Raw genomic sequence first — 12,816 nt, 5'->3', positions numbered from 1 at the left:
AGGTCCCACAGCTGGTAAGTGACAGAGCTGAGATTCAAATGCACATGATCTGGTCCCTGAGTTTATGTCTTTAAACCAGAACACTGTGCAGCTATCAAACTTATAATAGTTATTTGTCTGAAAATGTACTATTTCTTTCTCATGCCACTCAAAGGCTTTTTTCCTATGTCAGTGGTCATCCACTTAACCCTATTCCAGAAAGAATCTTCCCATGTAGCCAATCATCCTGACCCCAACCCCACTGCGCTTATAATCTAGGTGGATGACTCACTGGTACTTTAGCAGAGTGACTGGAAAAGAAGGTTTCAGAAGCTCAGCAAATCACAAATCCGTTCCATGCAGAGTCCAACAAGGTATCGCCCGAAAGTATTAAAAAATCCTTTCTTCATTTGTGCTTTGGGGAAGGAAGAGTAAAATTCTCCTACTAGTTTGTCTCAGGATTCGGATGAGTTTCTACAGTAAGCAAAGGTATTTTTCACAAGTGACTTATGCAATATACCTTATATTTGGAGAGTGCTTTCAAAGTGTCCTATATATTCATTATCTCATTTGATCCTTACACAACAGCCAGTGAGATAATCGGAGAAGCTATTTTCATAACCACCATTTTACAGATGATAAAACTGAGGCTCAGCATCATTAAATAAACTTGTCCAAAGTCACCCAGCTAATGAGCTACAGAAGCAGAATACATCCAGTGTCATGTGTTACTAAACCCTATAAATTATCTCATCTCATATTTAGCTTAACACTTCTGGTGATACCATTGCTAAAATCACACACTTAAATAAGAGTGATTCCTCCTCAGGGGTGCAGACAGGACACTTGAGAAGATTTAATGATTTCCACGTTCAGCTCCCTTCTCCTTTTTCGAGAGAACATGAAATAGACTTTCCAGGGTCATCAAAAAAGAGAAGAGCTTCCATGTGGCCACTTCTACCAAACATGGGACTCATACCCGCTGATTTGCCCAGATGCTGCCCACTTCCTGAGTGAGGGGAATCTCTAGGTCTCAGAAGAGCCATCTCCCTTGTTGCAGGAACGTGTCCCTTCTCCCCTGGTTGTGGACACTGTGCTAAGGATTAGTTCCACTGAAGAAGGAATGAAAAGGCAATTCATTCGGATGAGTTACGTACGGGAAAGGCATTGGGCCCTGGAGGTCAAATCTGCCAGCTTTTACTTTCTCTATTAAATGTTTACTTTTCTCTTCTAACTGCTAGAACAATTGCAGTGAACCATCACCTGTGATTTAAGATTTTTCATACTTAGTCTGCCTACTTACTATTTATTTATTATTGGTATTCTTCCAAACAGGTCATTATTGCAATCATTGGCTTCCCTCCTCCTCTGCATATGATCTTTACCTCTGCTTGACTGGGATCCCATCCTCTGATGTTAGCTTCTTCAGTTTTTCTCCCTGCCACCTCAAGATTTCCTGGATTTTCTTCCCCAGTTAGTCCCACTTTCATGGGAAGAGGTGACCTCCTCCCTCCCAAGGCTAAATCAACCCCTTCTTCTGCTAGAAACCCCTCCCTTACCACCTTTTGAGAATTTCACTCCATCAATTACAAACATCTCTCCCTGACATTCCCATCCTACTGTGTACCTCAGCCTTTCTCTCTTTCCTGGAATACTTCCCTTTAACCACTAAGAGGTTTAAGTCTTTTCAGTTCCTCTAAGGCTGTTCCATTCTTCATGGCACACTCTCTTTGCTGGCTTCTATGACATTAGAGTCATAGAAAAAAATCCACTACCTCCCAAAAAAATGGAAAAGCAATCCACATGGAACCTCTTCAGTGGCTATTGCTGTGTAACAAACCACCCCAAAGCTGAATGGCTTAAAACACAAAAATTTATGATATATTAATTCTGTGGGTTGAGCTGGGCAGTTCTCCAGCTCACAGGGTATAACTTAGATCAACCAGGAGCTGCACTCAGTTGGGAGCATGGCTGGTGCTGGAATCTCGACCTCTGGGACCTGTCTGTGTTCTCTCGCACCATTCAGTAGTCCTGGAGCTTCCTGACAGCATGGCAGCTGGCTTCCAAGAGCACAAAGCAGAAACTGCCTGCCTTTTGAAGGCTTAGGCCTGAAGCTAGCACAGTAGCGCTTCCCCTCCATTACACTACTGGTCAAAGCAACTCTCCAGGCCAACCCAGGTTCAGGAGAGGGGAAATAGACTCCATCTCTTAATGAGAGGAACGGCAAGGAATCTGTGGCTCACTTTAATCCACCACAGACTTCCACATTTGCTCAGCTCAGATCACCACTGTTATCACAATAGCTACTTGGAATTATTCCCTAAAGTGTTAATAAATCTTGGTCAGATCATCTTATGTAACTCCTAGGGTTATTATTTCTCCAAAAAAACAAAACAGCTCAATTTCTGGCCTTAGGTTAATAGGAAAGTAATTTTATAGACTCTTAAAATTCAAGAGCTGCTTTAAGAACTATTTAAAATTCAGCTAGAATTTATATAGGTCTGTTTTATAGATACAAAGATCAGGTAGCATATCTATAAAATCTAGAGAAAGTAGGTGAAGTGAATTTTAATCTTTTCTTTTTTTTAAAAAAAAAAGCCAATATATTTCTGTTGATGACTAAAAAAATGCACAATGTGAGAGTTGCGAGTTAAGTTTTATCTGGGGCAAAATGAGGACTATATCCCGGGAGACAGCATTTCAGATAGCTCTGAGAAACTGCTCCACAGAGGTAGGGGGGAAGGTCAGAATATATGTGATTTTGGTGAAGGGGGAGTACATGCAATCAAGCACATATTTTTGCAGAAGGTCTCTGCTAGTCACGAGGAGCAGACGCCACCATGAAGGAATTTAGTGCTTTTCTAGATATGAGGAGATACAAGAATTGCACTCATAAAATCAGCTCCTAAAAATATCTAACTATCTGAAGACCTGTTCTGCCAGTTTTTCCAGAGCACAGAGTGCCTCATTCCTGCTCTCCACCCTGAATTCCCTTCAGGGGGTGTTGAAGGTCAGCAGCTGCAGAATCACGTGACTTAACCTTGTAGAGGTAGATGGCAACTGCCCATGGCAAGTGCCAATTTGTAGTTGACACTGTAAAGAAGATGAGTATTTTTCTGAAAGGCAAGGATAGTCATAAATCAGAGGTGTCAACTAGGTCTATTACTAAACAGTAGCAAAGAGACTGCTCTCGATGCCCTGTCCAGGTACTCAGCAGTGCCCTTACTGGCCACCCGGTGTCCCACTGGCTTCCTGGGAGGGCTGATCAAAGGTATGTGAGGCTGAAGATAAGACCTCCAGTCCACCAGTTCAGATTTGCTGTTGGCTATAATCCAGCCTTCTCATGGGTCCTCAGATGTGTCTTACTCCTTCTTACCTCTGAGTTACAGATACCATTCCTGTTTATCATTATGCCCCACTCTCTCTCCTTCCCACACTTTTCCTTTTGCCTTAGCTAAATCCTCTTCATCCTTTCGGTGATGGGATTATATTTGTCATCCACAATGAAATTTTCTTTGAACCCACCCCCTTCCCCAAATTAGGTCAGATGCTCTTGGGGCCGTTCCAACTTCTGTTGTATAAATAATTTTGCAGAGGCTGCCTTACCTCTTCTCTGGGGTCTTAACCCATTATTCAGGGGTGCCCCTCAACAGTGTCTGTACACTAAGACCAGCTTCCCTGGCTCTGATCCATTAGTCCAGGAGCAGACACTAACCTTAAGATGGACCAAAGACATTCCCTTTTGAACTGAAAGACTCGAAGCTTTGCTGATTAAGTCACATTAATGAAGCACATCAGAAGGAAGACCCATTAACTCTTGCCAAAGAGGTAGAGCTAATTTGACTCTTGCACTAGTTTATCTCCTCCTTGTATTCCGTTAGACACGTCTATGACTTTCCCATGGATTCTGTTCTTTCCTGAAACTATCCAGAATTGTCTATAACTCCCAACCAAAGACTTAAAATAATTTATACCAACTGGAATGAACTCAGGTATGCATGTATAATGAATGGTGTATTTGTTTTGTGTCCTTTTCAGTGCTAGAATGAAGGCTCTGTGAAGACAGGAGGATGCCTGCCTTGCTTGGTGCTGTATTTTGAACACCAAGTGAAGTAGTTGGCACATGGTAAGTGGTCCATAAATAATTACTGAATGAATGAATAAATGGAAATATAAGACTGATGCAGCTCTTTGGGAAGTGCCTGGGAAAGAATGAGACTTTACTATGGTTGGGCGGGAGGGTTAAGGGACCATGGTGGGTTTGGATTCCATGTTGGTGAGAAATGCTTTGAGTGGAGACTCTTGGTTGAATTGCTCAGGTTTTGGAAAACATCCTATATTACCTGATGGTAGAAAGAGTCAAGTACAAAGACCCTGTTTACCTTTGGATGCCAAGATTAGATGAAGGCTCTTTCTTACCATAGTCGAAAAAAATCTCTTTATACTTGGGCAGTGCAGGAGAGGAGGACGGTAGCTCTGTGAAGCAGTGGACCCTGCAGGGCTGTGTGTCCCATCAGAGACTGACTGGTGGGAGGGCAGCTCTGCAGCAGGAACAATGCCAGAAGTCTCTGGTGGTCAGGGTGTGGACAGAGAAGCCATGACAGCCATTTGCAGCAGGGAGAGTGGCTGGGGGTGGATGGAAATGAAAGGCTAGAGGAGATCCCATTTCCAGTCTACACCAATTCCCTGGAAACAGGGCAGGCAGGGTTGAAATTTCAGTATCCACATTGGTTCTAAAGCCACAGAACTCTGGGGTTGCTCACTACACCCCAAGCTCTTAGCATTTCCAGGCTGGTGTCACAAGGGTTACACTGTCTGACCTGCATGCTGAGGTATTCTAGTAAGAAGCAGGGTTCCTGCAGGACACAGATTTTTAATTCATTACAGAGGTGGGTCTCTCTGCAATTTTACATTTTTTGGAGGACATGAACCTGCCAGATTACTTGGTCTGATGTGTAAAAACTGAAGTCAAAAACGGGAGCTTTGTATCTCTGTGCTTTAGCTATCAACTTTCTAATTGCCCTGAAAGATGAAATAACTTTGTGTCAGAATATGTCTTGATAACAGCCAAATTCTGGATGCAAAACTATCTCTGAACTTTGTAATGATATCCAACTACGAGTAAAAGACAAAAGCCTGATTTCCCAGCAGTCACAATACAGTAACCTTCAAACTCCATGACTCATCTCATTCTTCCTGGGGAAGTTTCCAGCTCTACCAGTTTAAGCTTGTCCAATCCTGCCAGGAAAATACTCTGCCAATGTACAGGTGTCTATGTAGAGGTGAGACATTTTGTTCAATTGCTATTGGTCCAAGACCACCACATCTTAGTAACAATTGTCTTAGTAACAATTGTATGCAAAACATTTCTTAATATTTGGTGAGGGCCCATAGCTTTATTTTTTTTGTTTAACAGTTCTTAAAGGGCTTTGCTCTAATTAGCTAAGAAGGAATGATATAGCCCAGTGGTGAAGCTCCTGTAGTCTATAGCCAGATAATCTCAGTTCAACCTCCATTCTCCTGTTCAGTAGGGTGTGGCCAGTTCCTTATCCTCCCTAAGCCTCATTTTTCTCCTCTGTGAAATGGAGATAATAATAGGACATCCCTCAAAGAATGAATATGAGAATTAACTAGCACAGAGTAAGCACTCAGCAAATGTTATTATTATAGCTATCTTTAACCCTCATAACATAAAATTATTTTATAAATTCAGATTTCTTAGTGTGGCAGTTTTAAAAATTGTTATAAATTCTTTGACACTGCTCCCACTGAAGTGGTGTCTAGGTCTCCTCCACTTGAATCTGATCAGGCTTGTGACTGCTTTGGCTCTAGAATACGTTGGAAGTGACCCTATGTGGCTTCCAAAGCTAGTCATGAAAGAACATGCAGCTTCTGTGTTGTTGGCTGGAACAACAGTTCCAGTACAGTCTGACTACAGTCTGTACAGTCTGACTACCCCAAGACTTCCATGCTGGAGAGGCCACGTCAGCACTCTGGCTGATGGTCCCATCAGAGTCCAGCGTCCCTGCCTAGGGGCCAAGCGCTTTGAAAGCAGATCCTCCAGCTTCAACTGTTCCAGCCCTCAACTGCCTGAGTCACCTCTAGCTGCTGGAGTCCTCCCAGCTGAGTTCCCAGACCTCATGGCATGCAGACAAGTCATTCTCTCTGTCCCTGTCCAAATTTCTGACTCCATGAACATAATAATTCTGACTCGTGAACATGTAAAATGGCCATTATTTTATGCCACTAAATTTGAGGTGGTTTGTTATATAGCAATAAGTACATGGAACATTCATAAAATAATGGATCTGGGGGGAAACAATGGAGTAAAAGGGAAAATTAACCATATCAAAATCATCAGATCCAACCTTGATCTGTGTGCATAATTTTCAAATATCTATCAGTTTTTAATGATGGCAAAGTTTACTTTCTTCTTTCTAAGCTAAGTCTGTGTTAATCTGAAGGGCCTGCAGCAAACAGAATGACATACAAACTCCACACACTGCAGAGCCCCAAGGGGAAGCTCATGAGCCCACGTAAACATGGACTTCTCTTACTTCTGTTCTTGAGAGAACTGAGGGAAAATGAAAGCTGAAAAGAAAAGCCCTTGGTTTAAATGGACCCCGATTGCATTCCAACCTATCAGATCAATAATGCAGAGATTCCTAAAATCAATGTGCTAAGGCAGTTTTACCAAATGCATCTGCCTATTGATTAATACTCTGACTTTTAAATATAAACATGCATACTTCTTTGTTGTGATCAGAATTACAGTATGCAAAAGCCAGCAAGATACCCAATCTAATGGGTATTCATTAGATTATCATCCTAATTTTATAAATGAGGAAACTGAGTCTCGGGAAAGCAAGAAAACTCACCATGATAAAAGAAATGACAGTGCCTTTTGCTGAGCACAAAGAATACCCCAGTGTCCGGGCTTTTCTTCTGATGCAAAATAGATGTAAGAATGGCGAGTATATCCCCTAAAGGTCTACCCATGGATCAGATCAGATCACAGGAAAGCTACATTTTGAATCTATTTTTCTGCCGCCTTACACACACCTTCCCCCATCTAAAATGTACCATTATTTCTCGGGTTTTATCATGGGTGGCCATCTGACAGTGACCTGTGGTGTTCGATATCCTTTATACTAAAACATCCAAATAACTGTCTTAGAGGTAGATTCTTGGCAGAGTTTTGGATTTTCTAATGAACTTAATTAGGTTACAGAAGCTATGGGATCTATCTTGTTTCCCTGGGTGTGCTGCCATGGTAATGCATGTAGTAGCTGCATTTGAATTCTAGTTCCCGCCATGGCCAGCTGGGTGAGCAAGGCAACACCTTAGCCTCCATTTCTGCATCCGAACTGCGAGTCATCATCTAACTACCTGCATCAGCGTTGTTGTGAAGATTAAGTCAGGTACATGATATGACGACAACGTGCATGGAAGAAAATGATCTTTTTTTCTTTTTCCACTTTTTTTCAAGTATTAGGATCTCTTTCGCCTTAGATGTCTAATAGAGTACAAATAGCCAAGTGCTTTTCTTTACTCTGTCCAAAGAAATGTCGGATCTCAATGAAAATGTCTGGTTGCCTGTTCCATTTGTTCTTAATCATAATTCCAAAGATGTTATTTTAAGAAGCATTTTTACTAATACTTTAGACACCATGGATTGACTTACATGTTGTATCTTCAGCCAGAGGATTTCAGGTTAAAGCAAGAAGCAAGTAAACAAACAAAAAAAACCACAATTTGATCAGACTATGATGTTAAAAGATGTATAATATTATCTCTCCCCCTCACACACAAAATGTCAAGTCATCCAGAAGGGAGAGCAGACATGCTCACTTCCAGAGGCAGAAGTTTTACTTGAACTCTTAAAAAACCTCTTTCGGCACCAAAATGACTCCAAACTATGCTCCCCACATCTTAGCCAATCAGAGAGGCCTCTTTAAGAAACATAACATTTTAATTTACAAGGGATCATCTATATTTCTTTCCCAGGGCCTCAGAGAAGGACTGCATTTTAGATCGAATACAAATGTGTACATGTTTTGCAGAAGTTTTCCCAGATAGTATACACTATTTCCAATTGCATAATGACAACAGAACTCATTAAAGCAGAGTCATGAGATAGCTCTTTGTATTTTAAACTAAGATTTAAGTAATATATTTAGCAAAATCTTCTTTTACAGTTTAATCTTTGAACTATAAGAAGATTTGGGGGTAATAACTACCCTACCTTATTGATGATAATTCAGTGATGGTGATCTCCCTTTCATACTTCTATTTTTTTAAAATGTGTTCTGTGAGATTTGTGTATAAGTAATCCATGATAAGAACCTAGACCTACTGAATATACCCATCTATATTCAACCTTTGAGTCTTAACCATGTTTCAAATGTAAATTCTAACAAATTACGGCTGACTCACAAAAGCTAAGTTAGTTTAGGATCTTAATATTAATCGGCTATAAGTGCCCTGTAAGATAAAAGTCAGGATAGTCAAACTGATAGTCTCCTTTGATAAGCTGTTTTAGGGAAAGCAATATATGTTCTCAAAAGATGGACCTTTCAAAGAGCGCCTATGAATTGAGGTTCTGTGTATAAATGAATCCAAGAACAATCTCACCAATGTCAAGAACAGATTTGTGTAAGAGTGAAGAAAAAAATTAAGAAAGAAAAGACATTTAGTTTTAGAGTTTTTGCAAAAGAATACGGATGTTTTGTAAGTTAAGAATTAGCTTCTGCCATAATTCCTGGGTTAGAAATTCAAGAAGAAAGAAGTAGAAATCTATGCTGAAAGCTTAGATAAAGTGTCTCTACAAAGACAATATAACAGACCTCAGGTGATGCCTCCGAGGAAGGTGGGAATAGCATAGCCCAGCCTTTCTTAATCACTACCAGCTCCTGAACCAATCAATATCTCTTCACTAGGAATTCAAAGATAAGCATCAGACACTCAAAGCATAGTAAACCAAGTTCTCACTTTCCATTCCTAACATACAAAAGTGATACAGAGGTGTGAGCCCAACCTTATAAAGTTGAGTTTTAAACTATCTTAGATCTGCCAGGTTGCACCTGGAACAGTCACCTAACTCCAGGCGAGTCTATGTGCACCCAATTGTACGTAATTGGAACTGGTAATTATCCATATTCAACCTGACATAAGCAGTCTGGAGAAACTTCAGAAGATTTGGGCAAGGGCTGATAAAACAAGATCTTCGATATAAGAAAACTTGACTGATGCTTGAAGAATCAGTATCAAGGAGGAATTGGGTTATGCTTATAGCTTTTACCTAATTAAAATATTTTTATTACCAAGTTCATAATAGTTCATACTTACTTAGTAATTTTTATCTGTGGATCTCAACCCCTTCTACCATATATGAGAAAATAATATATTTTAGATTAATGTCAAAATATGCTGCTCATATTTTCCTTCTTACATTTTGTTACCACTGCTATTATCATCTCCCCAAAAGACCTTCCATAACACTAATTTTTATTGGTTACCACCCTGAACTGTTCCTGATTTTAATACCTTCCTCTGTATCACGTAGGTTTGATAAATGAAGTAACGTATTGGTATAAAAAATAGATAAGACAACCTAGGTTTTTTTTTTTTTTTTTTAACTTTGGAAAATAACTCTCAGGAAACACTTTTTTGACAAGGTCATTTTTTACACAATCCATTGAGAGAAAACTTCTACAGAAAACTGATTTTTTTAAAAAATAAAAAGAACGATAGCTACTCAAAAGAATATAGAAAGGACTAAAATAAGCATTTAACAAAATTCATGCCAAACAAGGCCATTTAACCTGTATCTCTTCCTTTAACATTTTTGGATCTAGCATTCTTAATTATAAACTGGAGAAAATTAACTAGTCCTTAGATGATATTTTGGGTTCCTTCTGGTTCCATGATCTGGCAAAAATGACTTTCTTTTTCTTTTTAGCTCTGACTGCACTTCTGAGCCTCCTCCCTAGTAAACTTCACTGTCCAGTGGAAGATAAAACAAGCTCACGTATTTCAAGAGAACAACTTTTGAAGCAGGACAGACCTACTCTGGGGAACAGAACTGCATTCTGCTAAACTCCCTGTGCCCTACCCCCTTGGGGGAGAAGAGGAAGCATCTGAAGTGATGGTGATGGTGGATGCTTAATACACTGGATGTTTCTTGGTAATTAATACACTAGAATAAATTGACTTTTCACCGAGCCCAGTCACCAAGAATGACCTTGAGAGAATGGAACACAAGACAGAGTAGTCTTTACACAAGAGGAGTGGCAGAAGAAACATGGTAAAGTTTCTAAGCATGGGACGTTATCAGCAGAAGAAAGAGCATCAGGGTGAGAGGCTAGAGAAAGGTGTCCCTGGGAGACTTGTGGGCCAGGATGCTGAAGGATAAAATGAATAGTTATGAATGGTGAGTGCTCTAAGGACCTCAGGGAGCACCTGTGCTTCCCAACCTCCTTTTCAATACCAAAATCTTTCATGAATTATTGTCAACACACACACACACACACACACACACACACACACACACACACACTCATTCACATATGATACCTGTTGTACATTATGATATCTGTTGCATTTTCTTTAAAAAAATAGGAATCCAGAAATGCTTTAAAACAAATATGAATTTTATGAATTTACTACATCCATGAATATTTGAAAAATGATAATATATGTATCTGAAACAAATAGATGTCATTTCATTTCAACAGGTAAAGATATGACTGCACAATCTTTAGAGACACCAACATGCACGGTGATGAAATTTACAGTGACCTTTTAGTATGTAGGACAAGTGACACTCACCTAAAGTAGTACATGTAGACTAATGTTTAAGCTTCCCAATGACATTGTGCCCCAGCTTCCCTTTTTCCCAGTCATCCTGAAGCCACCTGCTGAACCACTGCAAAGCTCTGAAAAACTCTGGGGCTCTTAAGAGAGTATCTGCGAATATTGATAAACTGAACTTTTTTTAGTGGGTACATTATCCAGCTGGAATTGTCTTTTAAAATCCATCCTATGAATTATGTGAGAATGAAGAATTTTACTTCCAGTTGACTTTCCTGTTTCATGATTTAAATGATTTATGAATGAGGGCTCTATGTTCAGTCATTGTGGCCTTAGGCAGTTCGGTGGTCTGATTCATTCTCAGGAATTAGATGATCAATTCAATTTTGTAGATCTGATGACCAGACTGATTAGACAGTAAATGATCAGGCCCAATATAAAATACCATTTGGTATCCACTAATATGACAATTTCAAGATAGAATTAACCTCAAAATGATTAATATAGTGCTCAGTGTAGAAAAGGATACAACAGTTATTCTCTAGAGCAATGGTCCTTAAACTTTGAGTGCATCACACTCACCTGGATGTCTGACTCAGTAGGTATGGATGGGGCTGGAGAATCTGCATTTCTAACAAGTTCCCAGGTGCTGCTGCTGGTTCAGAGATCACAGTTTGAGGAGCATTGCTCTTTAAAAAAAGACCAAAAAAGCTGCATTTTAGTTGAGTTTACCATACCAAACAGATATAAATTATAACAATATTGTTCAGCCACCCCCTGCTTATGTGGGAAAAAGTGACCCTCAACATCGCCCTGTTGTCTATATAATTTAACCCAGACTTTTTAGCATGGATTAAAATTTTTCTCCTGCCTTCCTCATAATATCTCAGCCACACCCAGCCCCCTCCCCCTGCAGCAATTTAAGCACTTCAGAGCTCCTGTCTTTTGCACCTTCCACCCACTTCTCCACCAGAACCCTCCCTACCCATTTCCACTGGCTGGCTGCTTTCCAGTGCTCCTTTAGCTTTGGGATGGGCACCAAGAGAACTGATCTACATCTCTGTGCCCCACTGCACTATGCCTTCCTGTAAGGCCAGCCCATGTCTTGCTTATCTTTGTATTCTACTACCTAACAGTGCTTATAGCATAATATGAGCTTGGTAAGTATTTATTAAACAAATGAATGGATAAACAAAAGATAGAAAATAACTGTAGAAAAGTATCCCAAGAGAGTCTAATCATAGGTCAACCAATCCTAGGTAGAATTAATAATACAGTGGCATTTTATTGATAAAACTGAGTCACGTAGTCAAAGCATCACTTTAAAAAAATCTTACACGAAAACAACAAGAATGTAAGTCGGCTGAGATGAATTGTGTTGTTTTGTTTGTTTTGTGAACCGGCATCCGCAGTTCTGCGTCTGAGTGGAAGACCACTCTGCAGCCCGGCCTGTGGCACCCAGCTGGCCCGGGTCTGACCCTCCCAGGATTTCCCACAGGTCCGTGGGCGTCTCCGGGCTTTGGAAGGCTCCCAGGAGCTCCCCCAGGGCCCAGGCTGCCCCCAGGTGCAGTTCCGGCCCCGAACCACCTCTGGGGTCTCAGGCAGCGCGGGCTTCCTCTGCTCCCTCAGAGAGGTCGTCGGGTTCTCAAGTTTTTCTCTCTAAATATTTAACGGGCAGTTTCTCTTTGCTTCTGTTTCTGGATTGATAAAGAGGAGAAAAAGGAGTTCGACCACAGAAAAGATAGTAATAGCGGACTGCATATCTGACTTTACTTTTTAAATTCCATCAAAGTTTGTGTTTGGTTGTTGTTTTTCTTCCTTTGATAGCGATCCCGTGAACTTCTCCTTGGGGGAAATGGCGCGTCCAAAGCCCGCCAAGCCCAGCCTGAGAGCTCTAGATTTGAGAGTAACATTTAAAGCAAAACCTCGACAGATATAAACTCAAAGGAAGCCTTGCGTTCCTTAAGTCAAAGGTATCTGTTCTGATCGAAGCACTTGGTTTGCTGTTTGTAACCAGCACTAAGA

The sequence above is a fragment of the Stenella coeruleoalba genome, assembly GCF_951394435.1.
Source record: "Stenella coeruleoalba genome assembly, chromosome: 9".
Lineage (NCBI taxonomy): Eukaryota > Metazoa > Chordata > Mammalia > Artiodactyla > Delphinidae > Stenella > Stenella coeruleoalba.
This window is presented reverse-complemented; position numbering follows the sequence as displayed.